The sequence below is a fragment of the Ovis canadensis genome, chromosome 12, assembly GCF_042477335.2.
Source record: "Ovis canadensis isolate MfBH-ARS-UI-01 breed Bighorn chromosome 12, ARS-UI_OviCan_v2, whole genome shotgun sequence".
In the NCBI taxonomy this organism is placed as follows: Eukaryota; Metazoa; Chordata; class Mammalia; order Artiodactyla; family Bovidae; genus Ovis; species Ovis canadensis.
In genome coordinates, this window is record NC_091256.1 from 63,254,863 (window position 1) to 63,279,191 (window position 24,329).

The following is a 24,329-nucleotide window of genomic DNA, read 5'->3' on the forward strand; positions in this document are numbered from 1 at the left end:
TTCATTCCTAAAATGCCAAAAGGAAAACTGTGTACAATTACCGTTTAGTGCTCACAATGTGCCAGGCACTGTGCTAAATAATCTATGTTCATTTTGCTCACATATCCTTAGTATCTGGGCTTCCCCCGTGGTGCTAGTTGTAAATACCTATAAATACCTTCTGTCAATGCAGGAGGTATAAGAGATGCAGGTTCGATCTCTGGGTAGGCAAGATCCCTGGAGGAGGGCATGGTAACGAACTCCAAAATTCTTGCCTGGAGAATCCCATGGACAGAGGAGCCTGGTGGGCTCCAGTCCATAGGATTGCACAGAGTTGGACACGACTGAAGCAGCTTAGCATGCACGCAAGCATCCTTAGCATTTAGAATAGTACTTTGCTTTAGCTGCTAAATGCCTATGTCCCACGAAAGACCTAAGACGTTTATTTATAGTGTTTTGCTTAATTCTCACATGAACCCTAGGGGGCAGATTCTAATGAGTATTCCCATTTGACAGATGGGACACCTGAGGCCCAGACAAGTTCAGTAACTTGCCAAGATCATGCAAGTGGTGAGTGGGTGGGAGGACATGGGTTCATCCATTCACTCAACAGATAGTTTTCGAGCTAGCGAAGAAATGAACCCACAAATTAGCTCCTCGTGTATTCCAGAAGGGAGGCGAGATGCTGTAAACGTCCAAACAGAAGAAATATCTACTAGTTAGAGGGACGAGCTAGGAACAAAATTAAACAGGGAAAGGGGCTGGGGAGGCATGATCCTCTTGGAGGATATGACATCTGAGCTCTGAGACTGGAAGGCTGAAATGGAGGGACCGTGCAGAGAGCAGAGATAGGGCCAGGGCTTCACAGCAGAGGCAATATCAAGTTCAAAAGCCTGAAGGAGAGAACATGTTTGGCTTAAAAAAATCATTTGGCTCTGATGCCCCAAAGCCTTTCCATATTCTGAGGCTCTCCCTTTGGACCTCTACCACACCTGGACTAGTACCAGGGACTATAATAGTACCTTGTGGTTTTGTTGGGAGGAATTAACGAGATCAAGCTTGTCAAACACTGAGCAGTGAGCCTGACACACACTAAATGTTACCTGTTGCCGCAAATTTATCACTAGCCCTCCGGTACACTGCAATTAGCATCAGCAGAGGAGGGGATGATTTACACCCCATCACTAGCATTGTTGCAGTTTCTGTTAAGGATGAGTAAGCAAACTTCCTGCATGACGTTTAGCCTGTCACTTCACTTTGGGAGAGATCACTCGTAAATCGGCTGCCAGAAAAGAGCAGGGGAATGAATTCTCTGTCGAATGATTGGGTTGTTTAGAATACATAGCACCTTAATCCCAGGAAAGAATAACAAAACCCAGGAACTATTCAGAGAAGAGAGCCTGTCAAAAGGGAATTAACAAAGTGCATAGCAGATAATCAATAGTAATCAGCCCAGGAAATCAAAAAGAAAGCAATTGCCCTGAAGACCTACATCTTGTTTGTTCAATATTTTTGCAAGGTCAGGAGCCAATGCCAATCCATTGTGGTTCTTAAATTCAGAAGTAAACATAGTCATGAGCATCCCGTAGCAAGTGGGGAGCCCTGTTTATCATCCAAGAGGGCAGCATGTGCAAAGGCCCAGGAAGCCCTGGAGGGCTCCTTAGAAGCTTCTGGTTCTGCCTTCCAATGCTGGGACCCTGAAGGCACCAGGAAAAGCCCCAGAGTGAAGCCAGAGGAGCCCACAGTGCCTCCTAGGAGCAGGACACACAAAATGAGTGATAAATTCTGTGGTCTAAAAGATGCTAATCTAGAAATTGTGTTTCCAAAGCTATGACAAACCTAGACAGCGTATTAAAAAGCAGAGACATTACTTTGCCAACAAAGGTCTGTCTAGTCAAAGCTACGGTTTTTCCACTAGTCATGTATGGATGTGAGAGCTGGACCATAAAGAAAGCTGAGCACCGAAGAACTGATGCTTTTGAACCGTGGTGTTGGAGAAGACTCTTGAGAGTCCCTTGGACTGCAAGGAGATCCAAACAGTCCATCCTAAAGGAAATCAGTCCCGAATGTTCATTGGAAGGACTATTGCTGAAGCTGAAGCTCTAATACACTGGCCACCTGATGTGAGGAGTCAACTCCTTGGCAAAGACCCTGATGTTGTGATGAGGCTGGAGCAGAAGGGCAGGGCCAAGTCACATGGGAGCCATGTGGGCCACTGAATGGACCTTGACATCAATCCAGCAGCAACAGGAGTCTTTGGAGGTGGGAAGTATGGCCTCAGGGTGTTTATACCCAAAGAGTCTTGGTTAGACCTGGGTTCAGATGCTGGCATTCAGTCCTGCTGGCTCCTGGGTGCACTGGGAGGAACAAATGCAAGCCCCTTACCAGCCCCTGCGAAGCCCCTGCTGTGCCTCTGTGCTAACCCCTCGCCCCCCACCACCAGCCGAATTTTTGCTCACACTCTCTGCCTTCCTGCATTGGAGTCTTCTCACCGGCTGACCCAACTCTTCACAGGGCCAGCTCCTCTTGGTCATCTGTGTCTCAGTGACAAAACCACCTCCCGGGTGGGGACTTCTCAGGCCTCCCTGGCTCTCCTGTCATTTCCCTTCACAAAAACCTGTACTCCCTCTATAGCACCTACGAGAGTATCTCGCTTATTTGATGGGAGTGTTTATTATCTGTTTCTCCCGTTGTTAGGAGTTGAATCATGTCCCCCACAAAGGTGTGCTGAAGTCCCAACCCCAGGTAGTTGTGGATATGACTTATTGGGAATGGCCAGGCTGTTTTCCAAAATAGTTGCAGGATTTCCCATCCCTCCAACTAGGTATGAGGGGTCTAGTCTCTCCACACCTTCAACCACACTCCTTATTCTTCTTTTTAAAATTAATTTTTACTGGAATATAGTTGCTTTAGGATCTCCCTGGTAGCTCAGAGGGTAAAGAATCTGCCTGCAATGCAGGAAACCTGGGTTTGATCTCTGGGTCAGGAAGATCCCCTGAGAAGGGAATGGTAACCCACTCAAGTATTCTTGCCTGGGAAATTCCATGGGCAGAGGAGCCTGGTGAACTACAGTTTATGGGATCCCAAACAGTCGGACTTTCAGAGCTGCTTTACAATATTTTGTTAGTTTCTTGCAGTCTCTTTCTTTTTGATTCAGCCATTCTGGCTGGTGGGAAGTGGAACTCCAGAGTCAGTGGGATCCCATTTAATGACAAGGGCACGAGGTGGGGGTGGGGAGCTCTACCATGAACACATTGTCCTGCCTGTGGGGAACTCCTGATTCTGATAAGTTATCACTCTAGACTTGTTCCTCAAAAAAAAAAGGGACCCCCTTCACTGAGAAAAATGAAGGATGAGAAGGAAAATAGTTAAAGACACAGAGAAAGACTGACATAAGCCATCAGGACCAGACCACGGTCTCGCTTTCTCCACCAGGTTAGCTGTTTCTATCATCTTAGAGAAAGCAAAATTTCCTTTCCTCCCTTCTGCCTCAGCATCTCAGAGATGCTCTCAGCTTTCATGGCATCTTTGTTTCAAGATCAGCATGATTTTTATATCCTTTGTCTCATCTGTCTTCAGAACTTTCTTTGCATGAGTTTGGGGAGGGTTTCTGTTCTTTTATTAGGCCTTGAAAAAAATCTCTCTTCCTTGGGGTCTTCTGTTTCTGAGAGAGCACACTGTGATCATGTGGCAGTGATCACAGCGGGTCATGCTTGGCAGGATGTGGGTGCACCCTCTTCCCACAGGGAGGGCGGTAGGAAGGGCAAGGTCGTGTGGGTGAGAGCCCAGGATTCGGGGATTTCCAGGCATCTGTCGGTTTATTTGGACACTGAGCTGGTATGTGTCTTAAGACATCTAACTGGACCCCTTACTCTACTTTTCCCAGTTCCTCGGAATGCTCTAATCTTAAAGGTAATTCCTGCTTCTATTTGGGGGAGGGGAGGAATACTGTTTTCTTTTAGTAATTTCTGAAAGGTTGAAAGAAAATGCATATTTTATTTTTTCTCAGAAACATTGAGGGCCTGGTTCTTTTCAAGGCCTAACTACTTTGAAAATTCAATTTCCTGACGTTGACCACTTTTGGTCAGATGATAACGGAAAATTACAACTGGGGTTTTGGAGATGTTTTGCTAATTTCTTTGTTAAACCCCAGATGAAATCAGTCCCTTCCTCTTAGCCCTTCCTCCCAGGGCTGCTTTGCGGTAGCGCTCCAGGGAAGACACTGACACTATAGTGTCAGTCATGGCCACTCAGAAAACGGTGCAGCCATGGCCCACACCAGTGGCCCAGTCTCAGCAAATGGTTGCGATCACCACTTCCTCACAGGCAGTCACCTTCATCTTCCGCAGTCAATCAACAGACAAGTCATGTTGATTCTACCTGTTAAATAGTTCCTGTGTCCCTGGCATTATCCCTGACTTTCACCACATCCTAGTCTAAGTTAGTACTCTCCCTCTTGCCTGGACACACACACCAACTCCCAATATAGATCCTACATTCATTCTTTTATTTAGCTATTTATGGCGGTGCTGGGTCTTTGTTGTTGCACACAGGCCTTCTCCAGTTGTGGTGAGTGGGGGCTACTCTCCACTTGGGATGCATGGGCTCTCATTGCCGTGATTCCTCTCGTTGCACAGTCAAAGGCTTTGGCATAGACGATGAAGCAGAAGTAGATGTTTTTCAGGAACTCCCTTTCCAATTTCACTGCTTCTGCTGCATCCTCTTACTCTTAGGCTGAAGCCCAAACTCTCGCTCTGACTGCATGATCTGACCTGGGCTGTTTCTGCCACACCCTACTTTCCTCTGTGCTCCTGGCTCTGTCTGCCCCAGGATCTTTGCACACCCTGCTCCCTCTGGCTCCCTCTACTACAGTTCACTTGCGTGTAACCCTGTTCACCCTCCACCCTTCAGTTACACATTACCTCCTCAGAAGGACCTCTTCTGACCATCAAGCTGAGTAACACCCAACCAACACTTGTGATCCTAAAGCCCCGTCCCAAACCTGGCATGTTCCCGGTTCAACATATACTTAACCCATCAGACTGTTAGTTTTGAGCAAGTCTGTCACCACTGGAACCCTCTTGGCAACACACAGTGATGGTTCATCCATATTTGGTGAATGAATGAACAAATGAAGGACAAGCTTTGATTTCACTCATTCATTCTAATGTTGTTTTTCAGTCACCAAGTCAGGGCACTCTTTGCAGCCCCATGGATTATAGTGCACCAGGCTCTTCCATCCCCCACTATCTCCCTGAGTTTGCACAAATTCATGTCCATTGAGTCGGTGATGCTATCTAACCACCTCATCCTCTGCCACCCTCTTCTTCTTTTGCCTTCAATCTTTCCCAGCATCAGGGTCTTTTTCAGTGAGTCGTCTCTTCACATCAGGTGGCCAAAGTATTGGATTTAGCTTTAGCATCAGTCTTTCCAATGAATATTCAGGGTTGATTTCCTTTAGGATTGACCGGTTTGATCTTCTTGCTGTCCAAGGGACTCTCGAAAGTCATCTCCAATGGTGACTGCAGTGGGGACTTCATTGCTCAGTGAAGCTATGATGAAGCATGGTGCACTGAAGAAGGGAATGGCAAACCACTCCAGTATTCTTGCCTCGAGAACCCCATGATCAGTATGAAAAAGTCATTCTTATCAGGATCAAAACCTGTTGATAACAGGACCCGACTCAGGCTGCTTTTCCTCCTGTGGCTGGTGATAACATGAAGTGCTCCTCTTACTGCTAATGAGCAACAGAAGTGTGTCCAAAGGGCTGGGCCTTCAAACGAACTCTTTGCCTAGTGATTCGCTCATTCATTAACTCAAAAGTTTTCATGGAAAGGGAAGTAGTTGTAAAGAACTCTGCAAGACTCTGGGGAAGAGGTGGCTGCACATGGGCTAAGTTCAGCCTTACATGGTGGTACTTGGTCCACATTTTGAATGAGTTGCCGGTGACTGAAAAATTGAGAGATTTCATGGATCTGGACTCCCGAGTATCTCTTGAAAGAGCCAACTATTTGGCCACACAGGGCCTGCAGTCCCACAGCCCTGCAACCAGCTGGAGGTGAGTGGAAACATCTTCCCTTCGATGGGGCAAGCTCTCTCTGCTGACTCATTACTCTCAACTGACTTCCTGGGGCTCCATCACCTGAGGCTCAGGCTTCCATGAGCACTGGAGTTGGCATCCCATGCTGCTCTGGGATTATTAACAGGTCAGCAAGGTGTGGTGCTCACCCCAGAGGATCTCAAGGGAATGTTCAGACTCTGCCCCTCAGTCCAGGTGGGTCACACAAAAAACAGGGAGGGTGGGAGACCTTGGCAAGGGACAGTTGAAATCCTGTGTTTGCTTGAATATCCTATGTTTTGCATTTTAAGGCCAGGCCCCAGTCTTAGACAACCTGTCCATAGGCTACCCTTTCCATACGCTTCCTGGGGCTCTTGTGGCAGGAACACTGGCGTGGTTTGCCATTTCCTCCTCCAGTGGACCACATGTGTCAGAGCCCTCCACTATGACTCATCCGTCTTGGGTTTCCCAGCACAACATGACTCATAGCTTCATTGAGTTGCACAAGCCCCTTCCCATGACAAGGCTGTGATCCATGAAGGGGTTGAGATGGTTCGATAGCATCACCAGCTCAATGGGTATGAATGTGAGCAAAAGCCAGGAGATAGTGGAGCACAGAGGAGCCTGGCATGCTGCAGTTCATGGGGTCGCAGAGCTGGACATGACTTGGCGACTGAACAGCCACCACCATAGGCTAGCAGCACTGAGGTGAGCACAAGGTCTTGCTACTGACATTCTCTAAGCCTCTCTTTCTATGTGCATGACATGGGTGATTCCGCCTCCATATGCAACATCACAGGGTTATTAAAAAATTATACTCATCCTGCCCATAAAGCACCAGGCTCGTAAGAAGTGCTGCATACAAGCTAGTCTTATTAACATCTTCACAAATTCATTAAGAACAAATAGTATTTCTCAAAATAGCAGTATAGATCAAACCCTCATCGCTAAATCTTTTTTCAGCTCTGTTTATTTTTATTTTAACAGGAGTCCATGCTTTTTACAAAAGTGCTTAGAGAGAAATCCATACCATAGCAAGAGTGGATTCCCAGACTTTCAAATTGCTCTTGTTCTCTGTTCATTGATAAAAATTTAAATCTCCATGGTGACATAGATACATATGCATCAGGACCAAGTCAAGGCTAAGGCATATAGCTGGTCTCTCTCTGCCTGAACCTGGCCCTTAGGTTGAAGAAAAGGCTTGGAAAAGAAAATTGGACTTTGCAGCCACCTCGGTAATATTCTCTAGAATGAAAGTGACATTTATTTCCCTCGGGGCTATCACTCCAGCACTGCTTCCACATCCTGGCAGTTCAATTAAAATCCTGGAGTCCTGGCCAGGAGGGCCTGTTTTCAGGTGGTCACCCTTGGACATCAATTGCTGAGGCCTTTTCCAGCGTCAGCTGAGCAGTGCAGCTCCTGTCTTCTGACCCGCCTCCCTCCCCCCAGACCAAACAAACCAAGCTAGGAGAGGCCCACATTCCACCCAGAACAGGACTATCCACAAAGGCATTTTCCCTTTGATGGGTGTCTGGCTGCTCTGAGACACTCTTCCGGGCTGGTTTTCCCAGGAAGGAGCCGCTCCCAGGTCTGGCTCTTTGACCCCTGAGGGTTATTTTGGCCTTGCAGTGAGTCAAAGTGAAAGTGAAAGTGTTAGTCGCTCAGCCATGTCCGACTCTTTGTGACCCCATGGACTACTGCCCACCAGGCTCCTCTTCATGGGATTCTCCAGGCAAGAATACTAGAGTGGGTAGCCATTCCCTTTTCTAGGGCATCTTTCTGACCCAGGGATAGAACCCAGGTCTCCTGCATTTCAGGTAGATTCTTAACCATCTGAGCCTTCAGGGAGGCTGCAGTGAGTCAAAATAAGTAAAAACTGGAGATCTTGCAACAGAGATAGCATCAAGTCTCCAGGCTTTGCCTTTCAGCAAAACCAAGTCACCAGGAAAATAGAGGCTGGGGCCTTTCCTGTCCTGTAGAATTCAAAGTCATCTCTTCTCTGGGTTTCAGCGTTACAAAGAGAGCCATGCTTGGCTGTGGGTTTGGTGTAGGTGTTCCCCCCACGCAGGGTCATCATTTCAGATGGAAAACAGAACAGACCCAAAAATGTGGTGGGAAATTGCCAACAACGGGCAGATAGGAAGATGGCTATTATTAGCAAATCACTCTAATCTCCCCCCTCAACCTTCCCCATACTAAGGATGCTTACATGTTTAACTGTTAAAGGACCACAATCACCAGGGTCTACAAGATGGAAAGGAAAAGAAAACACAGGAAGTGCACCCCTTTCTAGCTTCATCTTTAGCACTGAAGCAGATCCTCAGTGAGGCCTTTCGTGACTTCCTCTTCCCATGTCCCTCATTCCCCACCCCAATTGATTTAGTCCCTCAAGCCTTTATTCCCTCCAGGGTGGGTGTGTGTGCTTAGTCATGTCCGACTCTTTGTGACCCCATGGACTGTAGCCCGCTAGGCTCTTCTGTCCATAGAATTCTCCAGGCAAGAGTACTGGAGTGGGGTTGCCATGCCCTTCTCCAGGGGGTCTTCCAGACCCAGGGATCGAACCCGAGTCTCCTGTGTCTCCCACACTGGCAGGCGGTTTCTTTACTACTGAGCCACCTTGGAAGCTCTATTTTCCTCTAGACCTTGTGTATTTCTCCCTTAGAGCAGTGACACCTAGAATAATAACTTGTTTGGTGGTGGTGGTGGTGGCTTAATCACTTAGTCATGTCCGACTCTTGTGACCTCATGGACTGTGGCCAGGCTCCTCTGTCCATGGGATTTCCCAGGCAAGAATACTGGAGTTTACTGAGGGCTAACTGTATATGAACACAGGAGGCATAAACCCTTACAGATATCATCTCACCTAACCCTCTCAATGGTTCTATGAGCAACCGTAGATATCTTTAGTTTACAGAGGAGGGAACCGGAGGTTCAGAGCGGTTAACGGCAGTAATGCATCCCTCACTGTGCTATGTGGTCTCTCATCGTAAACTGTTTATACTTACTGATGCCTCTGGTCTGTGAGCTCCGGCAGCAGGGAGGAGTGACTCTCAGCATTTCTGTCTTTCCAGGTAACTGCCTGGGACACACTGGGTGTTCCGTACTGAAATGGACCAGTGATGGATGCAGCTTTTTAGGACGACTTCCTCTAGCTCTCCAGAGCCTCTTGCTGTGATTCCAGGGCACTAGGCAGTATACTTTCATTATAGATTCTAACATCTACTAACATGATGATATCATTTTTCCTTCCTTCCTTCCTTTCCACCCTCCTCCCTTGCTTCCTTCCTTCCTTCCTTCCCCCAAACCCTTCCTTCCTTTTCTTCTGCCGTCTCTATTTCCCTGAGACTATGAGCCTTTCTCAAAGTCCTTCCCTTGTCCTTTCATCTTCTGTCTCAAGTGCCTGGTGCTGGGGGAACTAAACATCTCATCCCACAGAGAGTGGTTTCCTAGAGCCTCTTTGGGAAGGTTTGCGAGACCCCAGATGGTCCCAGGGGAAGGTGGGACCCTATCAGAGAAGAGTATCTGCTGTGGGTTTGCCAGGACCCCATATTGCACAACTGCGGCCATCAGGGTACAGGGCTGGGAGAGCTTACTCAGCCGGGACAGGGTCTAGAGACCAGCTATATTGGCCATGCATGCTTAGTCATATCTGACCCCATGGACTGTAGCCCCCCAGACTCCTCTGTCCATGGGATTCCCCAGGCAAGAATACTGGAGTCAACTGCTGATCCAGGAGGATCTTCCTAACCCAGAGATCAAATCTGCACCCCCTGCATTGGGAGGCAGATTCTTTACCACTGAGCCACCTTGGGAAGCCCTTCTTGGTCACAGGTGTGCAGAAGTGGAAAGCGGAAGGGATAGTTTCTCAGCCCAAGAAGATCCTTGTCCATGCAGGTGGCTGGCAGGTCCAAATGGCCTTGGTCTGAAGACCCAGGAGGGAAGTGGGCAAGGATGGATATGTGTAAAGGCAGAGGGAGGCTTCGTTAATTTATTTATTCAAGAAATATTTGCCGAGAGGCTGCCAAGGGCCAGGCACTGTCTCCAGAGCAGGGGACACAGAGATGAACCAGACAATCAAGGTCTAGACTCTCAAGGCGTTTATGGGCTGGTGGACCAGATTAGAAAGAGTGGATCTAAATATATGACCACAGGTCAGGTTGATGCTTTTACAAACAACTTCTACCTGCTTTAGCTGGCTTTCTGCTTTTATTCATGCACACAGCTAATGATTCCTGAGTGCTCACTCTGTGACTCAAGCAGAACTGGGTTCTGGTCACCAGCAACAGATAGTGATACGGGAATAAAGGAGCCTGAATCTACAATTCTGAACATGGGGAGGATCAGAGAATCTTCCTTTAGGAAGCCTGTGACCGTCATTTCTGGGGCGGGTAGGGGCGTGTCTATGGGACCCCCCTGGTGTTGCAGTGGTAAAGAACCTGCCTGCCGATGCAGGAGACGTGTGCTTGATCCCTGGGTCGGGAAGATCCCCTGGAGTAGGAAATGGCAACCCATACCAGTATTCCTGCCTGGGAAATCCCATGGACAGAGCAGCCTGGTGGCTTACAGTCCATAGGGTCACAAAAGAGTCAGACACGACTTAGCAACAAAACAACAACAATAGGGATGTGCCTGGGAGGGAAAAGGCTCATCCCAGAGGCCCCGACTTGAAGGAGAGAGAATAAGAGTCTGTTAAATGTTGGTATCTATGGAAACACCAGGTCTCTGGATCAGCAGACAGACCAGTAATACTCACAGAGCATCTTAGCAGCACTGTTCTCCCTGCCCCTGCTCCTCCTGGGTGACGGCACGCAGGCCAAGGTCACCTGTATGTGCCATGGTTGCACCACAGGAGAGGAACACCAACATGATAACACCCAGAGCTTGTACAGGGTGGCCTGGCTATCTGCCCCTTCTCGCCTCTGGAGAGAGATGGAAAGAGAAGCCTGACCCTCTAGCATAAACACCTCCTCTCGGGGGAGAGGAAGGGAAGATCCCTTGGTTTTTATTGCCCTTAGAAAGTAAACAAGTGTCTGCAGGGAAAAGAAATCTTTAAATCCCTCCAGACCAAGACACCATCTCTGGCTTCCAAGGCATGTTTGCCATTTAATCATCTTTTCATTCAGCTTGCCAGTAGAAAGTCTGAACCATGCAGAAATATGAAAATATTCATGGTCCAACATAATCATCATCACGGTGCTTCCTAAATGCCTAAGGCTGTTTTAAGTTGCACACAAACACACACTGATGGGGAGTTCCTACTGAGCACAGCCTGGCTTCCCATGTGTGCATTTACCATCAGCTCGGACTGGCTCTCTGCCTGACTCCATTCCTTAATGTAAATAAAGACAAGGGATGTATGTGACCAAGCCACTTGGAGCCTCAGTCTCTTCATCTGTAAAGTGGGGATAGGAACTGTATATACCTCACAGTGTTGTCTGGAGGATTAAAGTGCAGTGGCTAACCTGAAGCTCCAATACTTTGGCCACCTGATGTGAAGAGCCATCTCATCGGAAAAGACCCTGATGCTGGGAAAGATTGAAGGCAAAAGGAGAAGGGGTTGGCAGAGGATGAGATGGTTAGATAGCATACCAACTCAATGGACATGAATTTGAGCAAACTCCAAGAGACAGTGAAGGACAGGGAAGCCTGGCATGCTGCAGGCAACGAGGTCACAAAGTGTCAGACACAACTTAGCCACTGAGCAACAACAATAAGCTAACCTGGCAAATGACAATACTGCTGACCTGCAGGTATCCCCAGCACTCACCTCTCCCCTGGCTTCCAGGCCCAGGGCCTGCTGTTTGCCATCATGGCTGCTCTGCCTGAAGTTTTTCTCCTAGACTCTGGAGCCAGCTCAGTCAGTGCCCAGGGCCAGCAGAGGCCAAGCCCAGCTGTGAGCATCTGTGGCCCTTTTCCTGAGAGTCCTCTGTTCAGGCAGCCCTGGAGCGTGACTGAGAGAGTTTGTGGGGAAGATCCCAGCTCCTCTGCCCCTCAGCTGGGAAAACTCAAGGCATGTGTCCTGCACCGTTTCCAGAACTCTCCAGCAGGACTGGGCTCCAGGTGCCTGCAGTGGCAACTTGCTGGATTTTGTGTCCTTACCGGCTTCCCTTCTTCCCTCTCACTCTCCTGTTCCCCTTTTAGGGTTTCATGGGAGTCTCCTCCCATATATGTGCCTTGAATCCTTGTCTCAGGGTCGGCTTTCACAGGCACCTGAGCCAAGACAAGAAATGTATGATGCATACTGGCTTCCAGTGTGAGTTTGGTTAGGGTGTTGATGGGACCGGCAGTAGCAGGAGCATGACTTGACCAGCAACTTCAGCTGCCCCCCTCTGCAGCCACTACCGCGTCCACACCCAGGCCAAGGTTCTCCCGAGTTGTTCTCAGGAAGACCAAGCAGGACAGGAGCCCTGGTGCAGCCCATTCCTGCAGAACATGAGACCCTACTCACTAGAGGCCCTAGCTGAGACTTTCCCAAAGCTGTGCGGAGGTCTGAGGCTCTTCCAACCCAACCCTCCTTTAGGGGTTCTGGGTATTTGAGATACTACAATCAATAAAAGAGGCAAGGGACTTCCTAGTGGTCCAGTGGTTAAGAATCTGCCTGCCAGTGCAGGGGAAATGGGTTCGATCCTGCTCTGGAAAGATCCCACACACTGTGGAGCATCTAAGCCTGTGTGCCATGACTGCTGAGCCCTCACTCTAGAACCCAAGCTCTGCAGTGAAGAGTAGCCCCCTCTCAACACAACTAGAGAAAGTACGCACACAGCAATGAAGACCCATTGCAGTCCAAAGTAAGTAAATAAATAAAATAAATTTTAAAAGAGGCAAAAGTCTGCCCTCATGGAACTTACATTCATCCAGGGGGCGGGGGGAGCAGATAACACAGAATAGGATTATTAATAAATATATCTTATAAGATAACGGTTGGGGAAAGAAAGAATAGGGAAGAAATACCAGGAAAGTGTAACTCTGTGTGTGTGTGTGGTTTGCAGTTTAAAACAAGACTGTTAGGGGCCCCTGACTAAGCAGGGGACCTTTGAGCCCAGACCTGAAGGAGGATGGGTCCAGCTGTGGGGCATCTGGGGGAAGGATAAAGCCCAGATAAAGGCCGGAGGCCTCAGATGCTGCCAACGGTCCTGTGGATCCCTTCCCTCCTATAGGTCTTTCTGAGGAGATCCGTCTGCTCACAGTCCATGAGAACCACACTCAGTCCTTGTACTTCACTGCAGTACAATAAACCAGTGCTTTAATTTTAAACAAGTATTAATATCTACCCCCTGCCTTAGGCACAGAGTTATGACTAGGGCTAATAAACCACATCATATCAGCTGACACTGCTTCCAAGGAACAGGCCAGTTGTCCACTTGGTGAATTCCTGCCTGGAGCAATCACGGATAATTAAAGCATCGCCCAGGGCTCATTAAAGTTGAAATCAGGCCCCTCAAGATCAATGTTGTTGTATTTAGCTTGGAGGGGATGAGGCAGCTAGGATTCGATACTGGATCCTGCTCTCAGACAGTTTCACAAAGTGGTAATGCTGGCCAGGGGCTAGCACCATTTCAGGGGCCCTGACCAGCCAAGAACATGGATGAGGACTTCCCTGGTGGTCCCGTGGTTGGGATCCACCTACCAATGCAGGGGACATGGGTTCAATCCCTGGTCTGCGAAGATCCCATATACCATGGAGCAACTACGCCTGTGCGCCACAACTATTGAGCCTGAGCTCTCTTGAGCTGGTGCTCGGCAACGAGAGAAATCCCCACACTACAGTGGAGAGAAATCCCCACACTACAGTGAAGAGTAGCCCCTGCTCGTTTCAGCTAGAGAAAGCCCACACGCAGCAATAAAGACCCAGTGTAGCCAAAAATAAATTAAAAAGAAAAAAAGAACGTGGGTGAGTGGGATCCTGTAGGACATGGGAACCAATCAGACAAAGTGTGACGCTAGCAACTCAAATCAGGAACACAACCAAAGAGGCACTCCTCCCTAGGGCCTGATCTCAGAACTTGCCTCGGGTGGAAGCTCCCTTTAACCAAGATGCTAAAATGCGTGTTGGGGCTTCCAAGGTGGTGTAAGTGGTAAAGTCTTTGCCTGCCGATGCAGGAGATGCAGGTGTGAGCCCTGGGTTGGGAAGATCCTTTGAGAAGGAAATGACAACCCACTCCAGTATTCTTGCTTGGACAATTTCATGGGCAGAGAAGCCTGGAGGGCTACAGTCTATGGGGTCGCAAAGAGCAGGACACAAATGAGCACATATACATATACAGGAGTGCTGTCTTTGGTGCCAAGAGCACCCGCTTGCCCCCATTCCTAATGGCATTTCTCACATGCTGTTGATTTACTGGCGTGACTGCTGTGTTGGCAGCACTGACTGCCACTTTTATCAGTCGACCTACCAAGAGGCCTCCTGGGATCGCGACTCGGTGTCACACGAGGATGGGGAGAAAGTCCACAGAGAACTCACGTACTGCCCAGCTCTGAATGGCTCTGTCTAAATGAAGCATCATGAAATGACACCTGATTAGTTCACAAAAGGCCTGGTACAAATAAGTTCAATAAAGACACTTACTATTGTCATCTTCTCAATAATCCAGAGAGGCGGGTCTCATTCTGATCACTGTCAGCACAATAAAAGGCTTCCCACTGACCCATGGTGACCTCGCTGACCTGCCCCCCAGAGGGTGGAGAACCCTGTCCAACTGTACACCCTCCTCTCCTTTCCTGCTGTCATGATGTCAGTCAGGTCTCATTGCCCCCACCTGGAGCCCTAGAGTAGCCTGGGCTCCTTCCCATTGATGCTGTGCCCTCAAGCCAATCTCCTCATGCTGCCACTGAACATGGGCCAGCGTCTCCCATCCTCCCCTGCCAGGGTAAACCTCATGATTCTCAGCCTGACATTCATTGATGATGGCCTCCACCGTCTCGTGCCCGCTGCATCCCCAACCACCTCTTGAAGGCCCCTTGACCCTCACAGGCTTGCTGTTCTGGAGCCACTACTCTGCAGTATTAAGTTATAAAAAGGGGGAACCACCATTTCTGGGGGCACAATCGTCATGATGCCACATGGCTTGCTTACCCGAGCGGGAGCCATGACTTCCACCAGGGCTTCCCAAGTGCCACTGGAGTAAGGAACCTGCCTGCCAGCGTAGGAGACGTAAGAGATGTGGGTTCGATCCCTGGGTTGGGAAGATCCCCTGGAGAAGGAAATGGCAACCCACTCCAGTAGTCTTGCCTGGAGAATCCCATGGACAGAGGAGCTTGGTGGGCTACAGTCCAGAGTGCTGCAGGGAGTCAGACATGACTGAAGTGACATAGCATGCACGCATGCACGACTTTTACCACTCAACTTGTCAGACGCCTGGGCACCAAGGAAGCTGAAAAACCAGAGGCTTGTCCTGTAGCAGAATGAAGCTGCATGAGAATGGAGCCAATGGAGTTATCAGACACGTATATCAGGCGCATCATGATTTTGGCTTCCTTTCTGGAGCTCAGTAGAAAAAGAAAAAAAAGGAAAGAAACCCTGCCACCCAGATGTTAACTAACTCCTAAATCCCTCTTTAATTAACTGGGTAATCTCAATGCTGCATTGAAAGAATGCCTTCCTCTTGGTGTTTTTAGCCTTGAGGATGGAGGTCTGTAGTTCTAGGCTTGGGACTGAGAAAAAAGAAAAGCAAGGATTTGCTTGGGCAAATCCTCCTATGAGATGTAAAGTTTAATGGGATAACCGACAGGGAGAGAGGAGGCGAGGAAGATTATTTGGGATTTTGTAGGTTTGCCTTATAACCAAGATAACCACCTGACATTCCACTGGTCTTCATCCTTCACCGCCTTCCCAAAATGGGGCATGCGTATGTGCTAAGTCCCTTCAGTCGTGTCTGACTCTTTGTGACCCCATGGACTGTCGCCCTCCAGGCTCCTCTGTCCACAGAATTCTCCAGGTAAGAATACTGGAGTGGGTTGCCATGCCCTCTTCCAGGGGATCTTCACAACCCAGGGATTGAACCTAGGTCTCCTGCCCTGCAGGCAGAGTCTTTACCAACTGAGCTATGAGGAAGTGCATATAATATATATACGAAATATATAATTTGTATATACTATAAAATAAGTACAAATATTTATTGAGTGCCAGGCCCTGTGCTGGGGGGCTGAAGGTGCTTCAGGGTGGGACTTTCCTGGTAGTTCAGTGGTTGCAAGTCCACCTGCCAATGCAGGGGACATGGGTTTGATCCCTGATCCAGGAAGATCCCATAGGCCTTGGGACAACTTAGCCTGTGTGCCACAACCACTGAGGCCCGAGTGCCCTAGAGCTGGTGCTCGGCAACAAGAGAAGCTACCGCAAGAAGAAGCAGGTGCGCCACGGCAAAGGGCAGCCCTCGCTCCCTGCAACTAGAGAAAGCCTTCCTGCAGCAATGAAGACTCAGTGCAGCCCTAAAGAAATAAACACATCTTTAAAAAAAGAGATGCTGCAGGAAACAATCAGATTATATTGAAGCTTGCCTTCCAGAGGGACAGACAGACCCCACACAAGGGACTAAGGGAATAAATTAACCACTGAGATGATACAGAGCATTGAGGGTGGAGCGGGGAGACCTGCTGAGATCTGCAGGCATGTGAACATCTCCTTGAGGTGACACTGGGGCTGACGCCTGCAGGACCAGCAGGAGCCAGACATACACATGGCTCCCGGAAGAGGGTCTCAGACCCAGGAAGCAAACCACTTGGCACAAACACCTGATGCAGGAAAGTGTTAGTGCTCGTCAAGAGGCCAGCGTGGAAGGAGCCAATGAAGGGGAAGAGAAAGTGGGTCAGGGTGAGGCCAGCAGCTGGTGAGGGAGGCAGGTGTCTTGGAGACCCAGGGTCAGCAAATCACAACCTGTGGGCCAAATCTGGCCTACTTCCTGTTTTTGTGAATAAAGTTTTATTGGAAGCAGCCAGGCCCATTTGCTGGCATGGTGTCTGCTTTGGTGCTGCCATCAAAACTTGCTGTCCCAAACTGAGTAGCTGCAAGAGAGTCCATAATGTCCACAAAGTCTAAAACATTTTACTACCCAGGTACTCCCTACAAAGTTTGCCAACCCCATTCTGGTCATGCAGGAAGTGCGGATTTAACTCTACAATTCTATGTGCAATTAACGAGCACTAGAGGGTCTTATGGAGAAGGCAATGGCACCCCACTCCAGTACTCTTGCCTGGAAGATCCCATGGATGGAGGAGCCTGGTAGGCTGCAGTCCATGGGGTTATGAAGAGTTGGACACGACTGAGCGACTTCACTTTCACTTTTCACTTTCATGCATTGGAGAAGGAAATGGCAACCCACTCCAGTGTTCTTGCCTGGAGAATCCCAGGGATGGGGGAGCCTGGTGGGCTGCCATCTCTGGGGTCGCACAGAGTCGGACACGACTGAAGCGACTTAGCAGCAGCAGCAGAGGGTCTTATTCCTTGGAAGAAAAGTTATGACCAACCTAGATAGCATATTCAAAAGCAGAGACATTACTTTGCCGACTAAGGTCCGTCTAGTCAAGGCTATGTTTTTTCCAGTGGTCATGTATGGATGTGAGAGTTGGACTGTGAAGAAGGCTGAGCACCGAAGAATTGATGCTTTTGAACTGTGGTGTTGGAGAAGACTCTTGAGAGTCCCTTGGACTGCAAGGATCATCCTAAAGGAGATCAACCCTGGGATTTCTTTGGAAGGACTGATGCTAAAGCTGAAACTCCAGTACTTTGGCCACCTCATGCGAAGAGTTGACTCATTGGAAAAGACTTTGATGCTGGGAGGGATTGGGGGCAGGAGGAGACGGGGACGACAGAGGATGAGATGGCTGGATAGCATCACCAACTCGATGGACATGAGTTTGAGTGAACTCCGGGAGACGGTGATGGACAGGGAGGCCTGGCGTGCTGCGATTCATGGGGTCACAAAGAGTCGGACACGACTGAGCGACTGAACTGAATTGAACTGAACTGAGAGGGTCTTACTGGCTTCCCTGGTGGCTCAGATAGTAAAGAATCCGTCTGCAATTCAGGAGACCTGGGTTCGATCCCTGGATTGGGAAGATCCTCTGGAGGAGGACATGGCAACCAACTTCAGTATTCTTCCCTGGAGAATTCCATGGACAGAGGAGCCTCATGGGCTACAGTGCATGAGATTGCAAAAAGCTGGACACAACTGAGCGACTAAGCACACAGCACAGCACAGAGGGTCTAACAAGGGCCTTGCACATTGGACAGGTGTCTTTTTGTCTTCAGAAGGTTGTTTTTTAATATTTACTTGGCTGCATCAGGCCTCAGCTGTAGCACATGGGTTTCTCTAGGTACCTGGCTTCTCTCTAGCTGCAGCATTCTGGCTTAGTTGCTCAGCTGCATGTGGGATCTTAGTTCCCTGACCAGGGATGGAACTTGTGTCCCCTGCATTGCAAAGTGAATTCTCAACCACTGGACACCTAGGGAAGTCCCGACAGAAACAGTTTCGTCTGTTGTTGTGTGGAGGAGGATTGGGAAGGGGCAGGAGGGTCCAGGGAGAGAAGTGAGAGGGAGATGTGTTTCCCTCCCACCCACACTGAGACCGTTCATGTTTAGACTGAACCAGTGCACGCCAAATTGCTGCTGCTGTGTTAGTCCCTGTGCGTATTGTTTCTAGAGACCTTGTTTCTTTATAACAACATTAAAAGAGATAATGCATTTTGAATCCTTAATTCCACACCTGGCACACCAAAGCGTTGAGTAAAAGTTAATAAAATAGTTTGTAAAAAATTGGCAAGGAGCATCAGTCTGCTATTAAAGATGGGATTTTTCAGACATAGATCCTGAGACAAGGATTGGGCACAAGTGATGTAGGAAAATGTCTTCCAGCAGGAGAGCGGGGAAGAGGGTGGGGAAGGAAGGGCAGGTAAGTGAGGGCTGATTTCAGGCAAAGGGGAACCTGGGAGAGCCTCTGTCTAAACCAGTGGAGGGGAGGGGACTTGGTGGAGTGTAAGCTACGCCTCAGAGCGTATCCTGTTGTGAGTGAGGGGACTGGGCTTCCACACTCCCACACTGATCAGTGACTGATTCAGGGTTGCCTCGAAGGGACATCAACTCCCAGGCATTTCCAGCTCTGTGGGTAAAGCAGCTCCGGAGACCAAGGGGCATTTTCAGAAGAGATATCTCAGGTATGGGATATGGGAAGGAAAAGCATGCAGAAGCAGGCCGAGGGGGTGATGCACAGGAAAAGGCTTAAGGGGACAAGAGTAGACACGGGTGGCGTGTTATCTACACACACACATTGCCTGGATGCAGAGACCAAGGCATGTGGACCGAGGCTCCTTGACCTGCTCTCCAATGGCAGTCAGGACTGCGGTCTCAGTCTGATTCCAAATCCCACCCCGTGCCCTCTTCCCTAGCAAACCCCTCTTTCCTCCCTTCAATGCTCATGAAAAAATTAAAGCCCGCTGGTGCTTCCTACTGCATGAAACAATCCTGCAGATACACGAGGCGTGCTCTCCTGCAGATTGTCTTTCAATGCCTATAATTGTTTAATCAAAAACAAATGAGGGTCGTAAAAACTGGGAGTGTTCAATGTCCTCGGAATCGCCAAGGAAGGTTATCAAAATACCAAAGTTTGGACAAACATAACTTCTTTTATAGAGTCTCTCGAACAGCAGACTGTAAAACAGTCCTCTCCAAGAGGGACTGGGAGATAAAGAATTTCTTCTTCCAGCAGTAATAAATCAAACAACACTCCGTGGACAGTGGAAATTGATTTTTCTCCCTCTTCACACAGCCATGCCACTACCAGAGCCACAGCATGATGCCCCCGCAGTGACAGGCTTCAACATGGCCACATCAATTATCAAAATAAGAAATGTCAGGCCTTGGCACGGCAACGGCCCTACATATGTCCCCACCCTGAGGCCTTTTATTTAAAGTTTAACGAGACTCAACCAGGCCAAAGCCCAAAGCTAATCTCCAAGAGAATCCTGCCTCCCTTCTGAAAATTCCCTTCAGTTGCTCAAGGCATCCTAGGTTGGCTGCAGGATTAAATTCCAGGTCCAGGTGATCTGGTCACATTCAAGTCTGTGTGCAACCCCGCCCCTCTCTACTTGATCTCATGATCACATTCTCACATTCTTTTTCATTCACTTCAAATGACCCTGCTTGAGAAAACTTGCTGTCCAGAATAAAATGGATAGCCAACTGAAAACCAAGACAGATCCTCAAAGCCCCAGTCTCCCTAGAGGTTCTGATTCCTTCCATTGCTTCCCAGCCCATCCCAAGAAAGGAGGCATGAAGACTGTGGGAGGGGAGACTATAGAGTCAGTCCTCCACATCTGAGGGTTCCACATCCACACATATGGAGGAGGGCCTGCTTGTTGTCTAGTTGCTCAATTGTGTCCCACTCTTTGTGACCCCATGGACTGCGACCCACTAGGCTCCTCTGTCCATGGGATTTCCCAGGCAAGAATACTCGGAGACACTCGGAGCTCGGAAGGCAGAGAAGGGTCAGCCGGGTCACCATCAGGGTCCCCAGGGCTCCTAATTAGAGTCAGTGGTGACTTTTCCCAAAACAGTGTCTGCGGATCCTGGCTGGAGGCAGATTGCTGAGGACTAGGAGTAAATGGGCAGAGAGGATTCAGAAATGGGACAGAAGACTGGGCAAGAAGACCCAGGGATCAAACTTGTGTCTCCTGCATTGGCAGGCAGACTCTTTACCACGGGGCCACCAGGGAAGCCCGAGGGCCCACTGCATCGCACCATATAATATTCTTGAGCATCTGTGGATTCTGGTATCTGCAGGGCTCCTAGAACTAATCCCTTTCAGATAGCAGGGGATGACTGCACAACAAAGCTGATTCAAAAGCGCAAGTTCATTTCTTGCTTCTGCCTAGCTCACACCGACTAACATCTCATTGGCTAGAGCAAGTCACATGGTAGGGTCTAAAGTTGGTGGGGGCGGGGGCAGGAAGTCTACTCTGCCCACCATGTGGCCATGGCAACAGTGTGGATGAGAAATACCACTCTAGGAAGCAAACACCGGGGACCAGAAATTCAGGTTACCACATGTTCCAGTCAAGGCAATGTGGTTATTGTTGTCCAGATATTTCCCTTCCCGCTTCCTCCCTTCCTTCTAAAACAGAAAGCAAATCATGGTGACAAGGGATTACATAAACAATTAGACCACGCCTGCTAAAACACAGCTTCCCTTGTGGCTCAGATGGTAAAAGTAGCTAGTGGTAAAGAACCCATCTACCAATGCAGGAGACGTAAGAGACACAGGTTCCCCCCTGGGTTAGGAAGATCCCCTTGTAGAGGGTGGGGCAACCCACTCCATTATTCTTGCCTGGAGAATCCCCATGGCCAGAGGAGCCGGGGCGGGCTACAGTTCTAAGGTTGCAAAGAGCTGGACATGACTGGAGCGACATAGCACATGCTGAAACATGAATTCTTAATCTTTACTCAACATGCAGCAGACAGATGACATCAGAAGAGACCCCTGAGCCTGTAGAAAAAGGAAAGGAAAGTGAAGTCGCTCAGTCATGTCCCACTCTTTGCGACCCCATGGACTGTAGCCCACCAGGCTCCTCCATCCATGGGAGTTTCCAGGCAAGAGTACTGGAGTGGGTTGCCATTTCCTTCTCCAGGGGATCTTTCCAACCCAGGGATTGAACCCAGGTCTCCCACATTGCAGGCAGATTCTTTACCCTCTAAGCCACCAGGGAAGCCCCTGAGCCTGTAGAGATGTCAGGGTGATACGAATTATTACAAAGTTTCATCTTAGTCAAAAAGCAATGGTTTCCTTTCTACACTGTCCTCCACATAACAAAATGACTAACAGTAAATCACCTATACTTTAATAAAATAAAAACTTTAGATAAACTACTAACACCATGTAATATTTAAGCATTTACTATGTACTTTTCACCAATTTTATCTGTTTTTTGTTTTTTTTTTTTCCCCATAAAACTCGGTGAATTTGTCATTGCCATTTTATTGATGAGGAAACTGAAGCTCAGAGAGGCTGGTTAATTTACCCAAGGTCACACAGCTATTATGTGGAAGAGCTGGGACTCAAACCTAGACTCTGAATTAAAATTCCTTTGGTCATTCCCATATATTTCAATCCTTCCTTCCAGCTTCAGCAGTCAGCTTTGTCTTTCTGTCAACACTCAGAAATGGGACACTGCAGAGAAAGTAGGAGCAGACAGGCACTGAGTTAGCTATGGGCTATGGTAACACACAATTCTGCATATAAAGTGCAGTTTGTGAACACTGAAAGAAACACTCATGCACTGTAACAATTCATTTCCCATGGACACTTGGGAACAGAAGAACCAGGTTCGGTGATGTTCCAGATGTAAGTCATCCAGAACAGCATCCTCAGCCTTGAAAGTCTTTCTCTGCAGATTCCTGAGTTTCTGCAGGGGGAATTCAAAAGTGAGTTTCACAACCCTGTGGCAGACAAGCAAGGGGCAACAATTTCTCTCTCTTGCAACAGAATATCCAAAACCTCAAATGCACAGATTAAAAGGCCAAAGGACACTTAACCAACAATGTCTGCAAAATGACAAGCCTATCCCTTCCCCCTCCTCTGGCAGAAATACAAAAGATTCTGTTCTATTTGTTTTTTGTTTTTCTTTTCAGTATTGAAATGTGGCCAAGCCAGTTACGATAAAGAGATTAGCTATTCTTCTTTCAGCAAACTCCTTAGCGAGAAGATATTCAAAATGCAAGATTTCCCCCTCCTATTCTCAATGCACAGATTTGGGGAGAGGGAAGAGAGGAAGTCTGGCTGATTTGATTTCATTTCAGCCCCCGGTTGGGGCACAAGGAGGCTGCACTGTGAAGGGCTCTGGGCCCAGGAAGAGGCTTGTTCCAACTGTCAGCTCACAACTGACTTTGACTGCAGTGCATGGTAATGAGAAATTAACATTCTCAGGCACTACCGCGGTGAGCACTTGGTCTGAAACCAGAAGTGTCATTTCCAAAACCTCACCCCTAAACCTACCGTATTAATCGTCATACTGCCTGGGACCCCTGGGGCCAGGCAGAGGCTCTTCCAAAGCTGGGTCAACCGGAGACAAAGTTGGCTTTCCTAATGCTGCAGACTTGCTTCCCTTGATGTGTACGTGTGTGCATGGGTTCAGTTGTTCAATTGTGTCCGACTCTTTATGACCCCATGGAGTACAGCCCAGCAGGCTCCTCTGTCCATGTTCTTGGCAAGAATACCGGAGTGGCCATTTCCTCCTCCAGGGGATCTTCCAGACACAGGTATCGAACCCACGTCTCTGGTGTCTCCTACACTGCAGGTGGATTCCCTGAGCTACCAGGGAAGACCTCGGAATGAAGACTAAATCAGGCAGAAGCCATCTTGAGGTGGGGGACAAATAAAGATGCCTGACTGGCAGGAAGAGCCTCCAGCAGGCTCTTCTGAGGGCAGGTGCTGAAGAACATGGGCTCTAGAGTCAGGAAAACCCAGGTTCAAGTTCAGCGCTGACCTGAGATAGGCTGGCTTCTGTCACCGAGCTTCCCTGCTGTGCGTGCTTCATGTCACCTGGGCTTGTGACGGGGGGCTTGTGAGGAGGAGGGGTCTGGCTTAATCTGTTCAGCTGCCATGACAGGTGACCAGAGGCTGGTCATTCTAAACCACAGACAGTTATCGCTCTTGGTTCTGGAGGCTGGAAGCCTGAGGTTAGGTTCTGGTGAGGACTCTCTTTTCTCACATGGCAGACAGAGAGAGAGAGAGAAGAGAGAGGGAGAGAGAGAGAGGGAAAGGGAGAGAGAGACAGGAAGAGAGGGAGGGAGGGGTAAGGGAGGGAGAGGGAGGGACGGAGAGTGAGGGCGTGCTCAGGGGTCTTCATCTCCTTGTTGTTCTTGTTTAGTCCCTAAGTTGTGTCTGACTCTTTTGTGACCCTATGGACAGTAGCCCACCAGGCTCCTCTGTTCATGGGATTTTCTAGGCAAGAATACTGGAGTGGGTAGCCATTTCTTCCTCCAGGGGGTCTTCCCAACCGAGGGGTTGAACCTGGGTCTCCTGCATTGCAGGCAGATTCTTTACCATCTGAGCCACCAGGGCAGCCAGGGAGGACTCAAATCCAATCATGAGGCTTCCATGCTCACAACCTCATCCAAACTTCCTCCCAAAGACCCCACCTCCAAATAATACCACATTGTAGACTATAGCTTCAACACATGAATCCTGGGGTGACATGAACATTTAGACTATAGCATGATGTAGCAGCAGAAACCAACAGGCACTGAGCCCAGCAGAAACGCAGTGGACATGGCCTCCCAAGTTCAGGTGGACAGTCCTTGGTACAA

The 24,329-nt window shown here is 48.8% G+C and overlaps 1 protein-coding gene across 1 annotated transcript in view; it reads right to left on the reverse strand.

Moving 5' to 3' along the window:
* The window catches only part of KAZN (kazrin, periplakin interacting protein), a 1,331,681-nt gene that overhangs the window by 327,228 nt on the left and 980,124 nt on the right, over window positions 1-24,329 (reverse strand). The window lies entirely within an intron of this gene.